This window comes from Chiloscyllium punctatum, chromosome 12 (assembly GCF_047496795.1).
Source record: "Chiloscyllium punctatum isolate Juve2018m chromosome 12, sChiPun1.3, whole genome shotgun sequence".
Taxonomy (NCBI): Eukaryota; Metazoa; Chordata; class Chondrichthyes; order Orectolobiformes; family Hemiscylliidae; genus Chiloscyllium; species Chiloscyllium punctatum.
Genome location: NC_092750.1, coordinates 47,376,733 through 47,398,144, shown reverse-complemented (window position 1 = coordinate 47,398,144; position 21,412 = coordinate 47,376,733). Strand labels below are relative to the sequence as shown.

Here is a 21,412-nt window from a genome sequence, read left to right as displayed (position 1 = left end):
GTCACGATAAATATGTAGATGTCACACATGAGACACCTATTATTGTGATATTGTAACAAATAAGTAACCAAGTAAGTAATAAGGCTCAAGGACAATTAAGGATGGTCAATAAATGCAGCCTAGCCAGCAGCACCCACACAGCATAGACAAAAAAAAATTCTGTGTTTAAGCAAAACCATGCATTGTTTTGAAAAATAGCATGTTTGTTTTCTGCTGACAGTGACCTCCTTTTTGATAATGTTATAATCTTCTTTGTTGTATCTGCAGGAGTAGGCATACTACACATGGACAGCTGACATGCTCTCAGGACATACTGGTGGTATGTCAACCATCATTCTCCCTCTTGTTTTTCTCTTCTCACATCCCAATTTAGTGTGAGTCTCCCATGTCCTGTTTTGTAGCCTCATACTGCTAAATCTACATCCAACATTTAAATCATGAAATCTAATAATCTAGTGAATTTATTCAGTGAGTAGTTGATGTATACTGCTTAGAATGGTACCAGAGTTGATCATGCCTTGAACTAATATCAGTTTGTCAGAGTGACTGTACTCACTTCTGAGTCAGACAATTGAGGATTTGAGCACTTAATCTGTAACAGTGAATTTAGATTAGATTACTCACAGTGTGGAAGTAGGCCCTTCGGCCCAACAAGTCCATACTGACCCGCCAAAGCGCAACCCACACCAGACCCATTCCCCTACATTTACCCCTTCACATAACACTACGGGCAATTTAGCATGGCCAATTCACCTAACTTGCACATTTTTTTTGGATTGTGGGAGGAAACCGGAGCACCCAGAGGAAACCCACGCAGACATGGGGAGAATGTGCAAACTCCATACAGAGAGTCGCCTGAGGCAGGAAATGAACCCAGGTCTCTGGCACTGTGAGGCAGCGGTGCTAACCACTAATACACCGTGCCGCCCACAAATTTATTGGTGAAAGTCTTTTGGAAGAGATGTTAAACTGCTTTCCTGTCTGCCTCTTCCAGTGACCGTAAAAGATCTTACATTATACAAAGAAAGCATTGTTCCTCTATATTCATTAATGGCATTTATTACTCAATCAGTAGTGTGAAGAACAAGTTAATTGAGAATTCATCTTGCTTGTGGTTTACAGTAAGATGGCTTAAACAAAATAAAGAACTATGGATGCTGGAAATCTGATACAAAAACTGAAATTACTGGAGAAACTCAGGTTGTCTGAAGCATCTGTGAAGACAAAGCAATGTTAATGTTTCAAGATTAGTGACTCTCTTTCTGTTCTGAAGGAGGGTCACTGGACCCAAAATGTTACCCTGTTTTCTCTTCTGCCAGACCTGCTGAGTTTGTTCAGCAATTTTTGTTTTTGTAGCAGTATATTGGCTGACTTGTTTGCCTGCCTAAACACAGAGTGCACTTCGGGACAACATGAGGACATGAATCACACTGAATTATTAATGTATGTTCTTTCTTTTTGAGTTATTTCTTTTTGTCTTCACGGATGCTTCAGACCACCTGAGTTTCTCCAGCAATTTCAGTTTTTGTTTCAGATTTCCAGCATCCATAGTTCTTTATTTTGTTTTAGCCATGTTACTGCAAACCACAAGCAAGATGAATTCCCAGTTAACTTGTTCTTGACACTGTTGATTGAGTAATAAATGTTATTAATGAATATAGAAGAATATTGCTGCCTTTCTTGGTATAATGTAGGGTCTTTTACGGTTTTTGTTTCAGATTTCCAGTTTCCACAGTTCTTTGTTTTGAGTTAATTTATCTCAGTCAGGTGGAATGAACATTACAGTTGACTTCAATACCCTGATTTAAGGAGGAACAAATTGACCAATGTTTATACTTTCAATTACTACCCATTAAACCTTGCACCATAGTGTATGTTGGATGTGTAATATAGTTGACAGTAATATTCTATGTGACAACCAAGCAACATTCACTCTCTAGACTTAAGTGCATCATGTATCAGAAAGTGATTGATGCCTGTGGTGCTAAAACCTACAGCAAGTTAATACTTCCAGACTAAAAGAAAATAATGATTGAGAACATAGTTATGCTTATTTGATTAGACTTAAGGAGAAATATTTTTCTCCTTAAAATTCTGAAACAGATTTTTACTTTGAACTCAAGTTTACAAAAAATCTCTACAAGATATTGACTCAACATATAATTTTTGCAACAGAAAAGTAATATACTACTATTGGCTACCCACAAAGTACAATCTAGAATCTTTTGGACATAGCAAAGTCTTATCTCTCAGTTGTGCATTAATTCCTCCCTTATGGAGTATTCTAAATTTTGCTTTGTCAAATCAATGTTCTCCATGAATGACCATATAATATAATGGAATTTCCAGATAGTGTCCATTTTCCTGAATATATATTAAATTCAGTTAGATTTTAGAATTCTGATCATTAATAAATCAGCATTCAAGTGAAAGATCCTATTTTGTTCAGTTATTCCACTAAAGGTATACATTGGCTCAGATTTTGCAGTGGTTGTTAGAGCAGATCTGTCAGCATTTGTTGTCATTAGTTAACTGAAACAGATAGCAACTCTCGAGTAATTGTGGAATAGCATAGAAATCCAGAATCTGCTATTGCGATTGTGTGCTTCTCTAGGTGGATTGCTGAGGCACCCCTTGACTGCAATCAATGGATAATGTTATGAAATGACCAGAATGTCCACTCTGTTGGTTTTCTGTAAAAAACCTTGAAAAAAAGTATGATGTATATGTGGATTTTTATTCATGTGCTAATTTCACAATTAATGGCAAACCTATTTTCTGACCTTAAAATGTAAATTTTATATTTGTGAAATATCAAATTTTCCCATGATAGTGAAAACTTCCACATATATGTAAAATATGTATAAGAAGTTTGCTAATCTTAAGACAACCAAAATCATTTAGCTTGTTATCTGACAATTTAAATTAGAGGTGAAGGTCATTAAATGGTTTTAAGTTGCTGATTTGCAATGTGATTTGCTGCTTACCTGACACACTGACTGCTCTGCTGGGACATCTAATTGATTTTATGAAGTTCCAGCTGTGATGATGAAAACAACAGGGGTCACTAGATCTTTGTGGGTTTCCCCTCTCAAGGCCAGTGGTAAGTGTCATTGCAGGTTCATATTATATGGGGGATAATGACAAAAGGAGATTAGGATGGATTCCCCCTGTTATGAACAGACATGTAGAGTTGTACAGCACAGAAACAGACCCTTTGGTCCAACTATTCCATGACAACCAGATTTCCTAAATTAATCTAGTGCCATTTGCCCGCATTTGGCCCATATTCCTTTAAATCCTTTCTTTTAATGTACCTATCCATTTGCATAAATATTGCAATTGTACCAGTCTTCACCACTTCATCTGACAGCTCATTCCATATATGCATTATCCTTTGTGTGAAAATGTTGCCCTTTATGTTCCTTTTACAGCATACCCCTCTCACCTTAAACCTATGCCCTCTAGTTTTGGATTCCACTACTCTGGAAAAAAAAAGACATTGGCCATTCACCTTGACTATGCCCCCTCATGATTTTATAATCCTCTGTTAGGTCACTCCTCAGTCTCAGACACTCCAGAGAAAATATTCCAGAGAACCTGTTCAGCCTCTCCCTACCTGCTCTGAAATGTTACAACATAACCTGGAGAATATGGCACTTAAACCTGGAACTTCGGGCTCAGCAGTGGGGGGCACTACTTTTTTTTATTTCAAAAATATACTTTATTCATAAAAAATATTTTGATGATCTGTACAATTGGTCATGCCATACATATGTAAACATCTTTGCATACAGCGATCGAGTAATCATTCATATATACAGATCTGTACATTTACCATCCATATATTTAACTGGGGCATCAGCAGAGCCCACTTCCTGTGTGGGCCCCCTGTTCTTTGGCAGGCAGACATTACACAATGGTCTTTCCCCACCGCACCTTGGCGGCAGCTGCCCCCAGCTTCAGCGCATCCCTCAACATGTAGTCCTGGACCTTGGAATGTGCCAGTCTGCAACACTCAGTCGGGGTCAACTCCTTCAGCTGGAAGATCAACAGGTTTCGGACCACCCAGAGAGCGTCCTTCACCGAGTTGATGATCCTCCAGGCACAGTTGATGTTCGTCTCGGTGTGTGTCCCGGGGAACAGACCATAGAGCACGGAATCCCCCGTCACGGCACTGCTCCGGATGAACCTCGACAAACACCACTGCATTCCTCTCCAGACTTCCTTTGTGTAGGCACATTCCAGAAAGAAGTGTGTGACAGTCTCGTCCCCTCCACAGCCGCTTCAAATTGGGGTGGCACTACTGTCTTTTTTTAAAATTTCAAAATATACTTTATTCATGTAAATAAATCTCTGGTATTTGTACAATTTTCCATGTTGTTCATAGTTATATACATTGCATGTCTTAACATTACAAAGAACAAATTTAATTAATCAAATTCACAGTTATCCTATTAACAGTTACCTTTATTAACTATCCAGTCCCTTGGTATTTGGCTGTGGCTTCAGCGGAACCCACCTACTGAGTGGGTGCCCTGTTATATGAAAGCAAATGAAACTTCTTTAACCCCCAGTTTATGGGAGTTACCATTGTTCATTTGACTGTCCTGTCTCTGGGGTGGCTGTCTACATCCTCAAGGTAAGCACGAACTGCTGGACCTTCGCTGGGCTGAGGTAGCTATCCAGCTCCTCACTGGGGTCATTCACCTGCTCTGGTGTCATTGAGCCAAGGCAAGGGTCCTCACTGTCCAGTTCTGTGTCTGACAATGGGACTGTCAGAGGATCACAGCTCTCGGTTGCCTGTAGTTGTGGGGCAGTGGGTACCTCCTGGTTCTCTCTGGGTGGAGGGTGGACTTCGGGGGGTCTGTTGTTTCCTGGTTGGGAGGAAATGCCCTCCTCTTTACCGACGGCGCTCTGTCTCTTCTTCTGGTGGTGATGGCCTTCTTTGCGTCCATCTTCCCCCTCCGAAGAGCTGGCCGTCCCTCCCTCGTGCAGCTGTCTTTTCCCCTTTTGCTGGGAGGCTTTGGGAGCCTGGCAAGATTTCCTCTTCCTGTTTTTAACAGGCATCCACTCCTCTGCCTGCTTGATTACCTCCTCCTCCATTTCTTCCATCTGCCCGGCTCGAGCTAGGATCAGCTGCTGTGTCTCTCCGCTAGCTGCCGCCTCCTCCACTCCAGCCTGTTCTTCTTTCTGGGTGCCATCAGACTCCGTTTCCCTGCTGTCCGGGTGGACCTTACTGGTCTTTGGGGTCCACGGCTCACATTGCCATCTCCAGCCATCTGTGCGTAAGTGGGCCCCCCCCCCCCCTTGGGCAGGTCTTATACATGTGGCCCGGGGGGCACTACTGTCACAATAAAGTACACTTCATAAGATTATTATATCTATAATGAAATGGTAACACTAGCTATAGTCCATCCTAACATGACCACTTTTGGGCTCATTCAATTTTCTCACTAATATCCCAATGTTACCTTGCAGTGAGAGGAGGAAGTGTAGAAGGAAACAGGGAAGGATCCAAGCATCCCAGGAGTGGAAGGTTCCAAAGACTGGTCCTTTTCTACAGCATATCCATCAACACTTTATTTAATGCAAATCGGACCAGTTGTTAATTGGGAAATTATGCAAGGAACAAGTCTTGACAATGAAGCGGAAAAATAAATTCATGCTGGGTTACAGTGATTTCTGATTTGGTTAGGTAGAGGACATCTGGGATTAGTGCAATCTAATTTGAAGAACTTTCAAGGGAAATATGATGAATCGAAGTGGCAAGTCAGATGACATCAGCCATTTACAATGGGAACAGCGGGCTCTCTGAACTTGGCTTGGTTTTAAAGATCAGCTCCTTTAAAGGGGGCTGCATCCAGCCTGACAGAAAGCAGATTGCAGCCAAAACAATATTTTCAAATGTCTTCAAAGTAGTAGAAATCGGACAAAAAAAAAATAACCAAAGCAGGCGACTCGGAGACTAGCTTCAAATGTCATCCTGGGGCTCCTTGAAATGATTGGATTGCAGACCGTTCATGCAAACTTCTGCCGCTTGCATGATCTGCTTCAATTACTGCTTGGTCAAAGGAGTCCGATGGTCTTCCGATGACTTTACCTCACGCAGCATCAGCAGCCAGGCCCCTTTTTTAAAAAGGAAAACTTTTGACAAAGATCCGATGAGAGAGCAGGGCGGAGCAAGGCCCTCCTGGTTCAACAGAGTGTTTACTTACATTTAACTATGTAAAAAGCGAGTCGGTTGGTTGGGGTGGGGGAGGAGGGTAAAATACATGGGGTAGGGTTACTGAAATTATAGATGTTGGGATAGGAATAAGTGTTTCCAGAAAAGGAAAGGCTCTAAGAAAGAAAGGGTGCTATTTAAATTAATTTCAGAGATTCTTCAAGAGGGTCAAGACACAACAGTAACGTTCACACTTAAGTAAAAGGGCTGATTGTTGTCCCCTGCTTTTTGTAGGAATGTGCACTTTAGTTCCAATATCTGCTCAGAGCTGCCTGGAGACTGACGCAGCGTCCACTTGCAGATGCATCCTCTTGGTAGGCAACCTAAGACGTACATTAATGCCAACAAATAAATCTCCTGACTAATCCAACACACCAGTGTGTTTTCTGGGAAGCTGCTATCAGATTTTGAAGTTTAGATTTATGATTCTTTAGAGATCAGCCCGGCAGAAAATGGCTTATGAAAACAACAGACAAGAGAATGTGTGGTTGGCATGATAAATATTTAATTAGCGGAAAGTCTAGTGAGTTGCAAAGCGGCAGCAGAGATAGGTTTGCTGCACTATCAGCTAAAGTAGTGGTGAACATGAATGTGGAGGGAATAGAATAACCCCGGTTTGAAAACATAAAGTTAGAGACATTGCTATTAAAGTGATACACTTTTACGTTCACCTGAGGCCGTTCAGCTTTTATTGTGCATCCCTGTTGCAGCTTCTAAACATTTACCATTCAACTGAAGCAGGGTATAGTTGGGATTATTTGCCGAGAAGGAAGTCTATATTTTTCAATCAATATTGTACATTGTACAAAGTGCAATATCTGGATCCTATCATGGGAACTTAAAATATAACCGGATATATGTTTGTAACATTTCATGTAAAAGCTGTTCTGAAGATATGGATTAAACCATCCAATGAGTGTCATGAGTGGGTAAGTTCATTGTTAGTAGGCTCCCTTTCTCAATACTAGGCTGTCAGTCATTACCACTGTAATATCGATTATTAAGTAGGCATTGACAAACAGTCCCTGTTACAGTGACTGTTAATACCTTCTTACACTGTTACAGTGACTGTCAATACTTACTTAATAGCAATATCAGTTATTAAGAAGATATTGACAGTCATTAATACTGAACTCTTTAGTTACAAATTCTGCATTGACAATCAGTATTCATACTGCACTGTCAATCAGACACTGATACTACATCAACGACCATTAATCTGTATTGTCAATCACTAACTCAGCTTTTGTGGCTTATTAAAACTATACTGACCATCACTTATAGATACAATACTGATCTATACTATCGTCAATTACTAGAACTTTATTGCCAATGACCAATACTAAATTGTCAATCAATCATTAACGCCACATTGATGATGATTAATTTTATATTAACAGTTACTGGTTTTGAATTGTCAGTCAGCTTAACTATATTGCGAATTGTAAAATTTGGGGGTGTCTAATATTGAATTATCAATCAGCATCTACTTTACTTTGCAGCTAATAATGCTAAATTGTAACTCACTCATGAAATACACCGTTCAGTCATCAGTTGTCAATGTTCACAACAATGAGTGACTGGTTAGGAATATAATAATGCAAAATTAAGAACATTGTTGTCTTGTTAATCATTCATTCTGTATCTATACAATTCTACACCTAGGTAGCTGACCAATCACACACCAAGTTGGTGCATCAGCTTTGTAGCTGTTTAATTGATAGACTTGGTAACGTTAATTAGCTAAGGATTTTATGTTACAGTTTTATTGCTGATTGTTGCCAAAACATGGGGTAGCACGGTGGTTCATTGGTTAGCACTGCTGTCTTACAGCTTGGGTTCGATTTCAGCCTCGGGCGACTGTCTGTGCAGATTCTCCCTGTGTCTGCTTGGGTACGGTACGGTTTCCTCCCACAATCACAAAATGTGTAGGTCCGGTTGATTGCCTATAGCTTCCAGGGATGTACAGTCTAGGTGGATTAGCCATGAGAGTTAGAGGGTGGGCCGAGTTCTCTGCTTCCACACTGTAGGCATTCTATAGCAGAAGCTTTTTTAAAATGAGTAATTATATTACATGAGGTTTTCATTTCGCTTTCACTGAAAAAAAGAATACTTTTGATACTAAACGTGATTCTTACAATTAAATAGCAAAGCAGGACCAAAGTCTGGAAATACAATGATAAGAAGTTCCAGATATGCAGAAAAGGTTAATTCCATCTCTTTGATCCACAAACTGTGCTCTGAGCTGCTGACGGAGTCAGGTTTGTCTGGTTTTGCAGGAAGGTGGAAACCCAGTCAGCAACTAATACCATTCGGGGTATTCATGTAGGCTGGTGAGGTCCGGAATGGTAACTTGAGCGATAACGAGATGGTGACAATGTCCACCTTCCAGTGCCCAGAAGACTCTTCATCATAACTCACTTCACCTCATGCAACGTCGCCTCAACGCGCGACTTTTTTTTTAAAAAAAGACCGCAGATGTTTAAAATGCACACATTCCTGGCTTGGCAGTTACGGTTAATATTCGCCAATAGATGGATCTCCCGGCAACTGGGCAGCGGATCAACAGATTCGTAGTGAAGTTGCCTGAAAGTGTACTTTAGGACACGTACTCCCAGTCCCAATACTTGGAAAGTGCTTTTGAACTTGACATACTTCTGGGAGAGAGTGAGGTGAATAATGATCAGATTAACTATGTGACCTGGAACAGGGATTCCATAATATGGCGGTTGACATGTTCTCCTCACGCGTGTACGCTTCCATCCTGGGGAAGGGACCTCTTCTCCTTTGTCATATAAAACTGGCCAAAATGTGGATCATGCTTTTTTTTCCTGAAATTATTGTTTCAATTCTTTTTGGAGGGGGCTCCCCTCCAGTGGTAGTGTCCCTGTCTCTGAGACTTAAGACCAGGGTCCCCTGCTCCAGAAGCGTTACAATAACATCTCTGAACAAGTCGGTGAGAGAATATTTACAACCCATTGGGAAGAGGGGTTGGAATCACATCCCCACCCCATTATCAAAACTAAGGACCAGTGGAAAGTACACAGCTGAGGCGGCATTTTTACAGCGGAATACATGAAAACATTCCCCCTGCCCCCAGTGATTAGATTCTCTACAGTGTGGAAACAGGGCAACAAGTCCACACCAGATCCGTCACCTAACACTAGGGGCAATTTAGCACGGCCAGTTCACCTAAACCTGCACATTTTTGGACTGGGAGGAAGCCAGAGCACTCGGAGGAAACCCACGCAGACACAGGGAAAACTTCATACAGACCAGTCGCCCGAGGCCGGAATCGAACCTGATATGTTGGTGCTGTGAGGCAGTAGTGCTAACCACTGAACCACCATGCCGCCCCGAACACAGTCCCAATCAGTGCACTGATTGCTCTAAACAACTTCACTCGGAACTATTGAAGCGAGCAGCAACCGAGAAGGCGGAATGACCGGACCAAAAAGAAAGATTTTTATTGATTTTTAAAAAAAAATCCAAATGCAAGCACGAGTGGGGTTGGGGGTTGGGGGTGGGGTGTGAAATATACGGTATGTGGTTGGCCGTAGAGGTCGATGCAGCAGAAGGTGGTGAGAGAGTCTCTGGACAGGCAGCTGGCTCTCTGCTAATCCTCTTGTCCATTTCTAATCAAACCCAGCCAGCTGAAGAGCAGGGAACAGATGGCTTCTGATGCATTCCTTGCCTTATTAGAAGGCTCGCCCAAACGGGATACATTCATATCTATGTATCTGCAATAAAGGAAAAGCCTGAGGAGGGAGCAGAGAGGCGCGGTCTCACGTCATTTGGGCGGGAATGGGAGCAGGTTGCTGTATAATGAAATGCCGGAGGTGATGGTGCGAGAGCGGGGATTACTGCAGTCAAAGTCGATCCCTGTGGAAACTGTCCCCCCCAAACCCCTCCCGAGCGGGATTGTACGAGGCTTTCGAGTGAGTGATTGAATGAGTGTGTGAGAGAGAAACAAGGATAACCTGCAGTTTACCCAAAAGAACACTCGCCTCAAGCTTTTTTTGCAACTTTTTCCCCCCTTTTTCTCACTCCTGCTCCCAACCCAAGGAACCCGACCAGCTTTTAACTGGAAGGAAGGGGGCTCAGTGGACTCACCTCCTCCTCTCTCCCCAAGAGAGAAATTCCAACCGGAGCCCAGGAGCATTGGAAAGCGCCGGTAACGAGAAGGAGCCGCTTGTTTGAGGTGTTGTGTGTGTGTTTGTGGGGGACGGGGACGGATAGGTTTCCCCCCCCCCCCCTCCCCCCAAAGGCAATCGCTGTCCCGTCACTGGAGGCTTTAGCCCCCGGCACCGCTGGTGCCCCCACCCCGCGGACTGGCTGCAGCGATGAGGCGAGGGGATTGTAAACATCTGACAGCCTGAGAGGACAAGGGCAGGACGCGGTGCGGAGCGCGGGAGAGGATCCAGGGGAGGGAGGGCAGGAAGACGGAGCTGTGCAATCCGGCTGTGCAGGTGAGCCTTATATCTGTGCTCGACCCGGTTTACTGAGTCTGACCCCTTGGAGCTCGGATATCCCACCGAGAGAGTGTTTTAAAAAAAAACCCACTTGCATGTTTATAAGGGAGTGCATTTCTGTTGTAGGAAATTGCCTGGTATATGTCCTGGCCCCGCGGAACTGAGTCTCTGTCTGTCTCTCTCTGTCTGTCTCTCCGCCCCCCCACCCCAGTCCGCCCTTGGTTCACTCAGGCGTGTGCATAGGGTTAGAAGTTGATGGCGAAACTTTTGAAGCTGGCTGCCGATGTGGATGTTTTGGGAATGGGGGGGTGGGGGTTGGGGTGGGGGTGGTGTCGCTTTTATCTTACTGCGATCTGTTTGTCTTTGGCAAAGTTGAGTTGGGACTGCTCAAGAGTCACAGTGGGGATGCGCTCCAGTGAATGACACTGCCATTTCAGAGCGATGGTGGCCACATCTCGCTCCATCTCACCAGTCAGCTTCCTCCCACCGGCTGTCGGCGCTTGTCTGGAGTCTAGACCGAGCGGTATTTTGTTTTGGAGAAATAACTTTGTTTATTCTTTGGGGGGGGGGGGGGGGGAGGGGTAGAAGGGGGGTGTACCTCATGCATTATCTTGCATTGTTGTAGTCTGTACCAGAAAGAGCGTTAATGTGTATTTGTGCGTTGTGTTAGTAGCTAGTAGTACGTCTGTCTATGCTGGGGGATTAGTGTGTGTTACTGTGTGAATTAGTGAGCCCCAGTGACAGCGTTTAGCCTGTTACTGTCTGTTTTTGTATGTTCGTTGTATAGATGCTAATGTGCTTGACGGTGTAAGTTTGAACGTGTGTTATTGTGTGAACTTAATGAGAGTTTTTGTGCGTGTCAAAATCTTTAGAAATGCTCTCATCATCCTATTATTACACGCACCCGGAGCAGGGCGGACGTCAACCCAGCTCTCCTGGTTCCGAGGTCGGGACATTGCCACTGCCCACAAGCGTCTTCAGTATTTAACTTGTATAATTATTAATCTGGATATGGTGTGTGTGCGTGTGAGAAGGGGATGAGGGTTATTCTAAAGGTGTTCCATCAACCTCCTTTATTAAAGACTAAGAACGCTCCTAACTTGTTTTCTGGCGTAATCGATGTGCCCCATTCAGGCGAAGTATTAAAAGCCCTAAGCCCTGTGCTGAGCTGAAAAAAAATCCGCGCGTTTAGCCGCTAACCCTGTGGAGAAGGGGCCGCTGTAAAGGTCTTTTCAGCCCAGGGTCCCAGTCTGTCATAAAGTAAAAGGATGGGGGTGGGCGGGCTGTCATCTCGCTGAACAAGAGCCGACCATTCATACTGCAGCAGCAAGGAGGCAGTCACAGCCGGCGGTGTGTAATCCTGCACAGAATCTCTCTGACGGGCCGAGTGACCGCGCCTGCTGTTTGCTGGAGTTGAGATATACAGGCGAGCAGTGGACCCAGCTCTGGGAGGTGATGGATCCAGGAGGGTCGGTGTCACTTTAATCCGCGTGGGGAGCTGCACTGACTGCTACCGAGCGGTTCCCTGTCTTTGCCTCTGCCTGAATGCCCATCAGCCTTACTCTGGCCAACCTGGATGCTATCAGCTGGAGCTTCACCATCTATCCTTCAGCTGGCGGGAGATCGGAGATGTTCTCATTTTCACTTTGACTCTGCTCACTCCAACATCGGCTCCCGAAACACTTGGGGTCCACTTAGAAACCTTCCAACAGTTCCTATCACTACCTTCTGTCCGATTACAATTTAATGCACCTTTTTTGTTTCTTATCCACTTCTTTCTTCCTTTCCCCTCACTTATTGTCCATACCCTCGCCCGCCCCAACACACACACACACACACATATTCTCTCTTGATTGTAGATAAAAAACGCGGCGTTAAGTCCGGAATGTAGCTCACTCCAGTCTCTGCAAACCCAGGCTGGCAGGGAACCCTGGGCGCTAGGTTTCTGGTTTTTGTTGCTGGGACACAGGAGTGAACTGTCTGAATCTCGGCCGAGCTCCTGCAGCAAGTCCACCTCGCTATTGATCTGGCCTCCGGAAAGGATGGAAATGCATTGCAATCCTCTCTAATCCGATTTCATCAAAGCCAAGTTCATTCTTGTCATCGCAAACCATCAAATGGTCTGCACTCAGCGACAGTGGCTCAATGGCAACCGATCATTTCCACTGGGACATCGGGCGACTTGTTCACACCCAGGTTTATCAGCCTGGATCTTGAATGTATTCGCTACATTTGGTGCGCTTTGATAGGGAGCAGGGTGACATCGGCAGTTCCAAGGTTAATGAGAACATATGCCTATCCCACACACAAGGTGCACAGTGCATTATAATTCTATATAATGCTAACACACGCGTGCACAGTCATCCTATATACAGTAGTTGAGTTTTTGCTGTTATTGCCAGTATCATCTGAGCTACACACGGGTATTCAATGTAATAGTATCACATGCATATGTTACACTGACGAATGTTGTGTTCGGGCATAGTAGGTATCTATTGCAATCACACAGTCAAGCAATGCTTAGAAGCCAAGCAACAACCATTTCATATATATATATATATAGATAGATGTAGATATAATTCCAGGATAAGCGCAGCCTCGATCAGTAATATTCAAAATATGCAGGCAGGTAATCAGTGAAGTTGAAACCTGTTCCGTCTTAACCACGGTCATAGTCTCAAACCTTTGACATCCCCACCGCCCCAGGGTCGCTCGGTTTGAACGCCCGGGAGTTTGCCCTGGCCATTGGTAAGCATCGCCGCTGACATGACGCCCAGGGCAAATCTCCCTGAAGTTTACGGCAGGAGCGGGGACAGAGTCGCCGGCAGACGGTGCTCCCGTGTCCATGACCATTATCGAAGTAGACTTGCCATTCGGTGAGGATCATTTTCCCTAGTCCGGGCACTCCCAGCGGGCAGAGTCTCCCAATCATCCAAATTGGTCAAGTTATTGATAACTGTCACCCTTCACCAACAAATCAACATCGCGCAGTTCACCCACACTCCTCATTCCGCAAACTCCACAGCGCGATAATTACAGGGGAATTGCTCGGTTTGGCAGATGAAACTCTGATCTTTATTAATGCAGAATTACCAGCGAAAAAGGTGATGGTTTAACCGGGCGATCAGCAATGACAGAGAGAAAGCCAAGTGTAAAACCACTCCGTGACAAAAGCGGGCACTGCGTTCTCTGTCGCTTTCCCAACAATGCTCTTTGCTCAGCGGTTTCTGTCAGTATCTGTGGGATTTCAGTGAACTGGAGTAATAGGGAAACAAAGTTGCCCCTGCTTGTGGTACCACGTTAGGAAGGCTCAAACGTGGTGGCTTTTAAAATAGACACATGCTTTCCCGCGTGGCTACAATAAGTGCTGCTTCACTCTGGGTTTATAGTCGTAGAATTTACCCGCTGCTTTCTCATTTTGTGATGTAGGTTCCAATAATACATGGCGACTTCTGTACTTGGGTCGTAGTAATATTATAGCAATTTGTTTTTCTGCTGTCTGCAACCACCGAAAAAAATTATAATAGGTCATTACGTTTATTTGTTTCAATTTTTCATCTTGTGGCCGTCAATATACTTCATGCCGTTTTAATTCCTTGTGGCTTTTGCTGGAGCATTTTGTCTTCTGGCGTGTGACATTGCTGCAGTACAGCATTAAATCCACCAGAGGGAGACGATGTCACGCCAGACTGGATGGGTCTATGTTAATCTCGCACAGAAACACAACCCACTGGAAACACTCAGCAGGTCAGGCGGCAGCAGGAGAGAGAGGGAGCGAAAAAGAGTCAATGTCCTTGGTTGATGTCCGTTCGCCATGTCTTCTTTAGCTTTAAATACAGAGTATTTACAGTTTCCTGGTGGCTCTGTCTCTAAAGGAGCAAGGCGCTAGTCTCACTGTCTCCACTTTCCCAGTAACTCTTAATTTCTGCCCCCTTTAGATAGCCGTAATTGAATTTGCCTTTACCACATTATCTCAAGCAGTGTTTTCCAAATCCTAAGCACTCATTGCAGTTTTTTCCCCAATTTTTCCTTTGTTTTAGTTATTAACATGATCAGATAACCAATGTCTCCACTATGTGCACTTCACCATAACTTCATACATTTCTATAAAATACTCTTTCTCGTTTCTTTTAAAAAATGTGTTATTTCCTCATAATCATCTTCGAAAAGTTTAACAAATTCTCTTAAACAGAAGTAATAGCATCTGCAGAAAGAGGCAAAATCAGAGTCAACAGTCAGATCTGTCACTTCTCATAAGAACCTGCTCCAGACAAGGGGACTGATATGTGAGCTCTGATATTAGGTCAGGCACAGTGGTTAGCACTGCTGCCTCACAGCGCCAGAGACCCGGGTTCAATTCCCGCCTCAGGCGACTGACTGTGTGGAGTTTGCACGTTCTCCCTGTGTCTGCGTGGGTTTCCTCCGGGTGCTCCGGTTTCCTCCCACACTCCAAAAAATGTGCCAGTCAGGTGAATTGGCTAAGCTAAATTGCCCAAAATGTTAGGTAGGGGTAGATGTAGATGTAGATGTAGGGGTATGGGTGGGTTACGCTTCGGCGGGGCGGTGTGGACTTGTTGGGCCGAAGGGCCTGTTTCCACACTGTAAGTAATCTAATCTAATCTAATCTAATCTAATCTAATCTAATCTAAAAAGTTTGGTTAAAGATGTAGGTTCTAGGAAGTGTCTTAAAGGAGGGAAGTGTAGGGAGGGAATTCTAGATCCTGAGCTATTGACAGCTGAAGATACAGCACTCATCTTGAATTGACATCTATCAATAGTCCAAACTAGAGGAATGCATTGAAATTCCAGGGCCTCAAATGACCTTTCATCTATTCTTAAATTTAAGTCCATATATTGAGGTAATGTTTGCATTTATTGGATGGAAAAGTACATCAAGAAGGCAGTGCTGGCACTTCTAGTGTGTTTGATAATGGAAAACTCCAAATCAGGACTAGAGGAATCTTGTGAAGGTCTGAAATAGAGTCCTCATGCCCTCTTTAAAAAGGAAGGTATAATCTTTTGTTCCTATATGACCTCAGCATTTTTGTAACTTAAGGTGACCAGTCTAATATGTTACAGCAATCTATTCTATAACAGAGCTAGGTCGATGAAAATAATCAATAGACCCCGAAGGCTTTACCCAGTCCCAGGTCCATCAGCTGCCCTGATCTTTAACCACAGTAAGGAATTCACAAGGAGCAGGAACATAGATGTCAAGGTCCTTCAACATTAGTGAACTAGTTTATATTTTGTTTGAGTGATAGTCTCAATGTAGGAGACATTGCTGCTTTTCACCTGTTACAGCATTAATTTGCAGATTGATAGAATCCTAGGAAGTCAAAGACTTTCACATTGTCTCATCAGTGATTCTCACCTGAGTGAACTATAATCCTGGCTCATGCCTCAGTAAATATTACTTCAGTTGCACTTCTTGAACATAAAAGAAATTCATGACCAAGGTTCAATAACTCATTACTAAAGGATCTTGTTTCTTGAGAAGTGGATTCGAAAGTAAACACTGTCAATGTGAGATCCATAAATCTCTAATCTTTTATCTGGGAAGCCTTCAAAATGATTAGGCGGATGTATAATTGGATTTACATCGACCCACACAAGGAAGAGGCCTGATAAAATAATAAATCTGCAAATCATGGTTAAGGATTAAGATAAAAAACTGGAAGAACGGCAAATGGCTGGAAATCAGAAACAAAAACTGAAATTGCTGGAACATCTCGGCAAATCTGACAGCATCTGCGAAAAGAAATCAGAGTTTATGTTTGGATCCAGTGACCCTCCTTCAGAACTGAAGGTAGCTAAGAAAATATTGTTTTTTTATACAGAAGGCAGGATGTGGGGGAGGGGGTAAGGAGAAAGCAATACGTGGTGGTAGAGCCCATAGAGAGAGAAGAACAGTTGGACAGACAAAGGAATAGATAACGGTCAGTCTGGGAGAATGAATAGCTGCATATGCAGACTATTAGTGGCTAACAATGGCAAACAGCACTTCACTTTCCACTTGGAAACTCTACAGCCTTCTGGACTCAATATCAAATTCAACAATTTTAGCACTAGAGGCACTTTCTATCATGTCCTTACCACAAATCCCATACACCAGGCTTTATTATCACATGGTCTGCTATTACACGCAACCCATTGTTAACCAATAATTGTCTCCAATAGCAGCTATTCATTCTCCCAAATTGACCGTTATCCACTCCTAAGTCTGTCCAATTGTTCTGCACCTATACTTTACTCCTTAACCCCTTCCCCACACCACCTTCTTCATAAAAAGCAATCTTTTCATAGCTACATTCAGTTCTTAAGAAGAGTCACTGAACTTGAAACGTTAACTTTGTTTACTCTCCACAGATGCTGCGAGACCTGCTGAGATTTTCCAGCAATTCCTGTTTTTGTTAAGGATTAAGATGATGTTTTAAAACAATCATTGGGATTTACTCTTGGATAATCATGACAAGGAAAATATATGTTTAATGAAACCTAGCAATATAAGGTAGCTGATAAGTGTTATGCAGTCATAGAATCACAGAGATGTACAGCATGGTGACAGACCCTTCAGTCCAACTCATCAATGCCGACCAGATATCCCAACCCAATCTAGTCCCACCTGCCAGCACTCGGCCCATATCCCACCAAACCCTTCCTATTCATATACCCATCTGGATGCCTTTTGAATGTTGCAATTGTACTAGCCTCCACCACTTCCTCTGGCAGCCCATTCCACACATTCACCACACTCTGTGTGAAAAAGTTGCCCCTTAGGACTCTTTTATATCTTTCCCCTCTCACCTTAAACCTATGCCCTTTAGTTCTGGACTCTCCCACCCGAGGGAAAATACCTTGTCTATTTACCCTATCCATGTCTCTCATGATTTTATAAACATCTATAAGACTTGAGTATTTATGGCTGTGTAAAACAAAATATATTTTTATAATAAACAAACTTGTGCCACATATTGACTGGCTGCTTGATTAATGGTTTCACCTTCTTCATTCTCCCAAATGGAAATGTAGCATCTCTTCATCTCTCCTTGGATTCCAAAATCCTGGAACTTGATATTAAACTGAGATCATTTAGATGGCTTCTGAGAAGAGTCAAATCTGAATAAGAGGCAAAATGTTTTTTAAAAAGCTAATGCATTATATCCATGCAATCCATGCTAGTTAATAAGAGTGAACAGAGATTATGATCATTTGGTTTTGATGAATTATTGAATAGTAGGACTATAATAACGTTGTAGTCTTGTATTCTCTTTGCCCAAATGCAGCAGAGGTAATGAAGGCTTCAATTAAAGGCCATGAGTGGAATTTGACTGTATATTAGTCAAAATATGTTGTCAGCAACAACAAAAACAAAGTGAACCAATCAAATCATTCAGAATATTTTCTGAAATGCATTTGAGTGTCACCTTGGGTTCCCCACCAAAATTAATATTAATTCATAAAAGAAGGTTTGTAACAGCATAAAGACAAAACAAAACATATCCATCCATGACTAAATGTATTCACATTATAGCTTTTTCTATATTAGATATCCTTTTGTAATGGTTTCCCTTTGTGTAAGAAGGCTAAACCTCAAGTTCGTGTCTAGACATATTGCTGATAACTGAAGAGATTAAACAAGTACCCAGCTACAACTCCCAAGTGTGCAATTTTGCCAAAGACCTCTGGAAACTTTTATGATTAACAATAAAGCTGACCATTCACTGAGAGGATCAGCACTTGCTGCTTATGTACACAGTTCTTCTGGAAGAAAATTGCTCCCAACAAACATCCCAAAAAAATCTCAGAGAAACCACATTTACTGGTTGCACATTTAAAAAAAAATGGTTCTGGGATGCAACCAAAGCCATTTATTGCTTATTTCTAGCAGCTGCTGAGAATGTGGTGTTCAATCCCATTCTAGAACTGCTGCATTCTGTGTTAAGGGTAGTGATGTTAGCGAGGGAGACCTCGAATTTAGACCCAGACCCAACAGCATTGGAGGAATTGTGATGTGTTTCCAAATCAGAATGGTGTATGTCTTCGAGGGAGCTTGCAATTTGTGGCTTTATGCATATGCTCTTGTTCTTCTGGTTGGTAGAGGACATCGATTTTGAAGGTACTGTCAAAGATTGCTTGGTGGTTTCTGCAGTACACCTTATAATGTCCAAAATATCACAAGGTTTTTATTTTATGCTTCTCTGAGTTTGAAAATCAGAGATCATATACAAATACAGCTGGCAAATAATGTCAGGAGACCACACGCAAATGCAGCTGAATGCCTGAAATTAATCCATTCTTATAGATCCTTTAAACATAATTAAAAATATAATGTAATTATAGTTCATTTAATGTAATTAAATTATTCAGAATAATAGTCCTTCTTTCATATTAGTTTACACTTGGAACTCAAAAGCAACTACTTCCAAACAGACAGATAATAAGCTTTAGCATGACATCATGTTATTCAAGTTTGTAGAAAGGCTCTAAATAATTTATAAACTTTAATGCAATAGTTTGGTAAGTGCTGAAGACAGGAAGATGCAAATTAGTTTATCTATTGTTATATTTTTATGTTGCTTGACATTCACTGTAAAAAGAACAACTGCTGTAAACAAGAAAATAAATTTATTACTTGCAGCATGCAGAGATTTATTTCTGTACATGCGCCATTTATTTAATGTGCTTGGGAAATGCTATTTATTTACTACTAATCATAAACTACTTACCCTTTCTGAGTGGGTCCCTCAAAACTATTTCTGTGTATCATTTCAACAGGCAGGTAAAATGTCTTGGCTTTCTTGCGTGAATGAATTTTTGACTTGCCATAGCAGATGTCAGAAGACCTCTTACGACTGTACCTTTAAAAGTAATGCACTGAGTTTTCACACAAATAGCTGAAGGTTGATCTCATCAAATGTTATAACAGAATATTAAGCTTTTATTAAAAGGCCATCAAAACATGGTCCGTGCAAAGATAGAACATTTTTAGTAAATTGATGTTGCTGCAAACAAAAGCCTTCCTAGACCTGATTGGTTAGTCCTTAACACCCACCAAAAAAAGATTCTCCACAAGGAAACACTGTAAGAAATAGAGCACTTGCAGCTTCTGCTTTTCTGTTCCTTTATTCTACAGGTGAAATCTTGAATTTTGTGCATGTGAGTCCCCATTGAGTGCCACTCCTATTTGAAGTGTGCACCCCTAGCTGTTGCCTATACTACTGGAAATACTAAGTCAGATGCCATCTGCTGAGAGAAACAAAGTGAATATTTTAGGTTGATGCTGACCCATCATCAGAACCCTTTATCAATAACCTGAAACATAAACTTTTTTTTTTAACCACAGATCCTGCCTGACTTGCTGCGTATTTTTAGCATTTTCTGTTTCATGTTTACAGCAGCTGCAGTATTTTACTTTTGTTCCTGTATCACCTCTTTTATACAATGTTCAATATGTGAAATGAGGCAATAAATTCTCCAGGAGAAAATATATATAAAAGTGCACAGCAGCTCAATCAGTGACATGGGGAGAAATAGAGGAATGCTCTGGTTTCTGACAAATGGCTAAATTAACATTATAGTCTCTTTCTATATCTGATGTTAATTATGTAGAGATTACAACAAGGAATCAGGCAGTGATTTAGTGATGTGCTGTTTCAATATTTTGAACCTGGTTGCTGAATGTGTTCCCATTATTGGGCTTTGATTAAAAACCATTTTACTTGAAAGAAGGCTGAATATTTCAAAGAAGCTCAGCTTGAGTGAACCAGCCAGGAAATATTTACAAGTCATGCTGCTTGCTGTGATTCACAGAACTATGTTCAATGAAATATGCTTTCACAAAAAAAGAGCCACATTTTAGGGTATTTTTACTGAAATCATGATTAAGGAAGGAACTTCATTAATGTAAACTTTCATTGAGCAAATGGCTTTACTGTGTGTAGTGTAGGCCTCTGCAGAGCTGGTGATGAACAATGTGTCTTCTTTCACCTGATAAATTATTTAGTCCAAGCAAAAATTTATAAAAAAAGTTAAATGGCAGGGAAATTACTCCTGGAGTTTTCCTCAATGGTATTGAATATGAAACTGCTGTGCTGTATGGAGCAGCATTCTTTATGAAGCACTTCACATATAGATGGGGTAAATAATGGAAGAAGGCTGATTACTTTCATGTTTATGGAGCTTTTAAGAGTTTGAGTGTCAACACTGATTGAGAATATAATAAATAATCTGCAGTACATTTTCAGTAACTATGCTCCCAGCACTTTGCTGTCACCAGGATACAGTGACTCACTGGAAAACCAATCAGTAGATATTTTTTGATGATAAGGGTGAGCTCCCCCCCCCCCCCCCCCCCCATCCATGACTTCACTGTTTTTCTAAAATAAAAGTTAAAGCAGAATGGTGTGTTGCCTCCCTGGTGCCAGGATCAAGGTTGTCTCAGAGAGGGTGCAGAATGTTCTCAAGGGGGAGAGGGACCAGCAGGAGGTCATTGTACACAATGGAACCAATGATATAGCAAGGGAAAAGGATGAGATTCTGAAGGGAGAATATAGAGAGATAGGCAGGAATTTAAAAGGAGGTCCTCGAGAGTAGTAATATCTGGATTACTCCCGGTGCTACAAATTAGTGAGGGCAGGAATAGGAGGATAGAGCAGATGAATGCATGGCTGAGGAGCTGGTGTATGGGAGAAGGATTCATATTTTTGGATCA

General features: G+C 42.2%; 1 protein-coding gene across 5 annotated transcripts in view; it reads left to right on the top strand.

Moving 5' to 3' along the window:
• The first annotated feature begins 299 nt into the window (after window positions 1–299).
• The window catches only part of tafa4b (TAFA chemokine like family member 4b), a 351,844-nt gene continuing 330,731 nt past the window's right edge, over window positions 300–21,412 (top strand). The window contains exon 1 of one of the 5 annotated variants that reach the window (XM_072582514.1): window positions 300–319. The gene's annotated coding sequence lies outside the window, so the exon portion shown is untranslated. Of the gene's footprint in view, window positions 320–9,883; window positions 10,696–11,079; window positions 11,222–21,412 lie in introns of those variants that run through there. The other 4 variants (XM_072582513.1, XM_072582511.1, XM_072582515.1 and 1 more) reach the window with 4 other exon arrangements.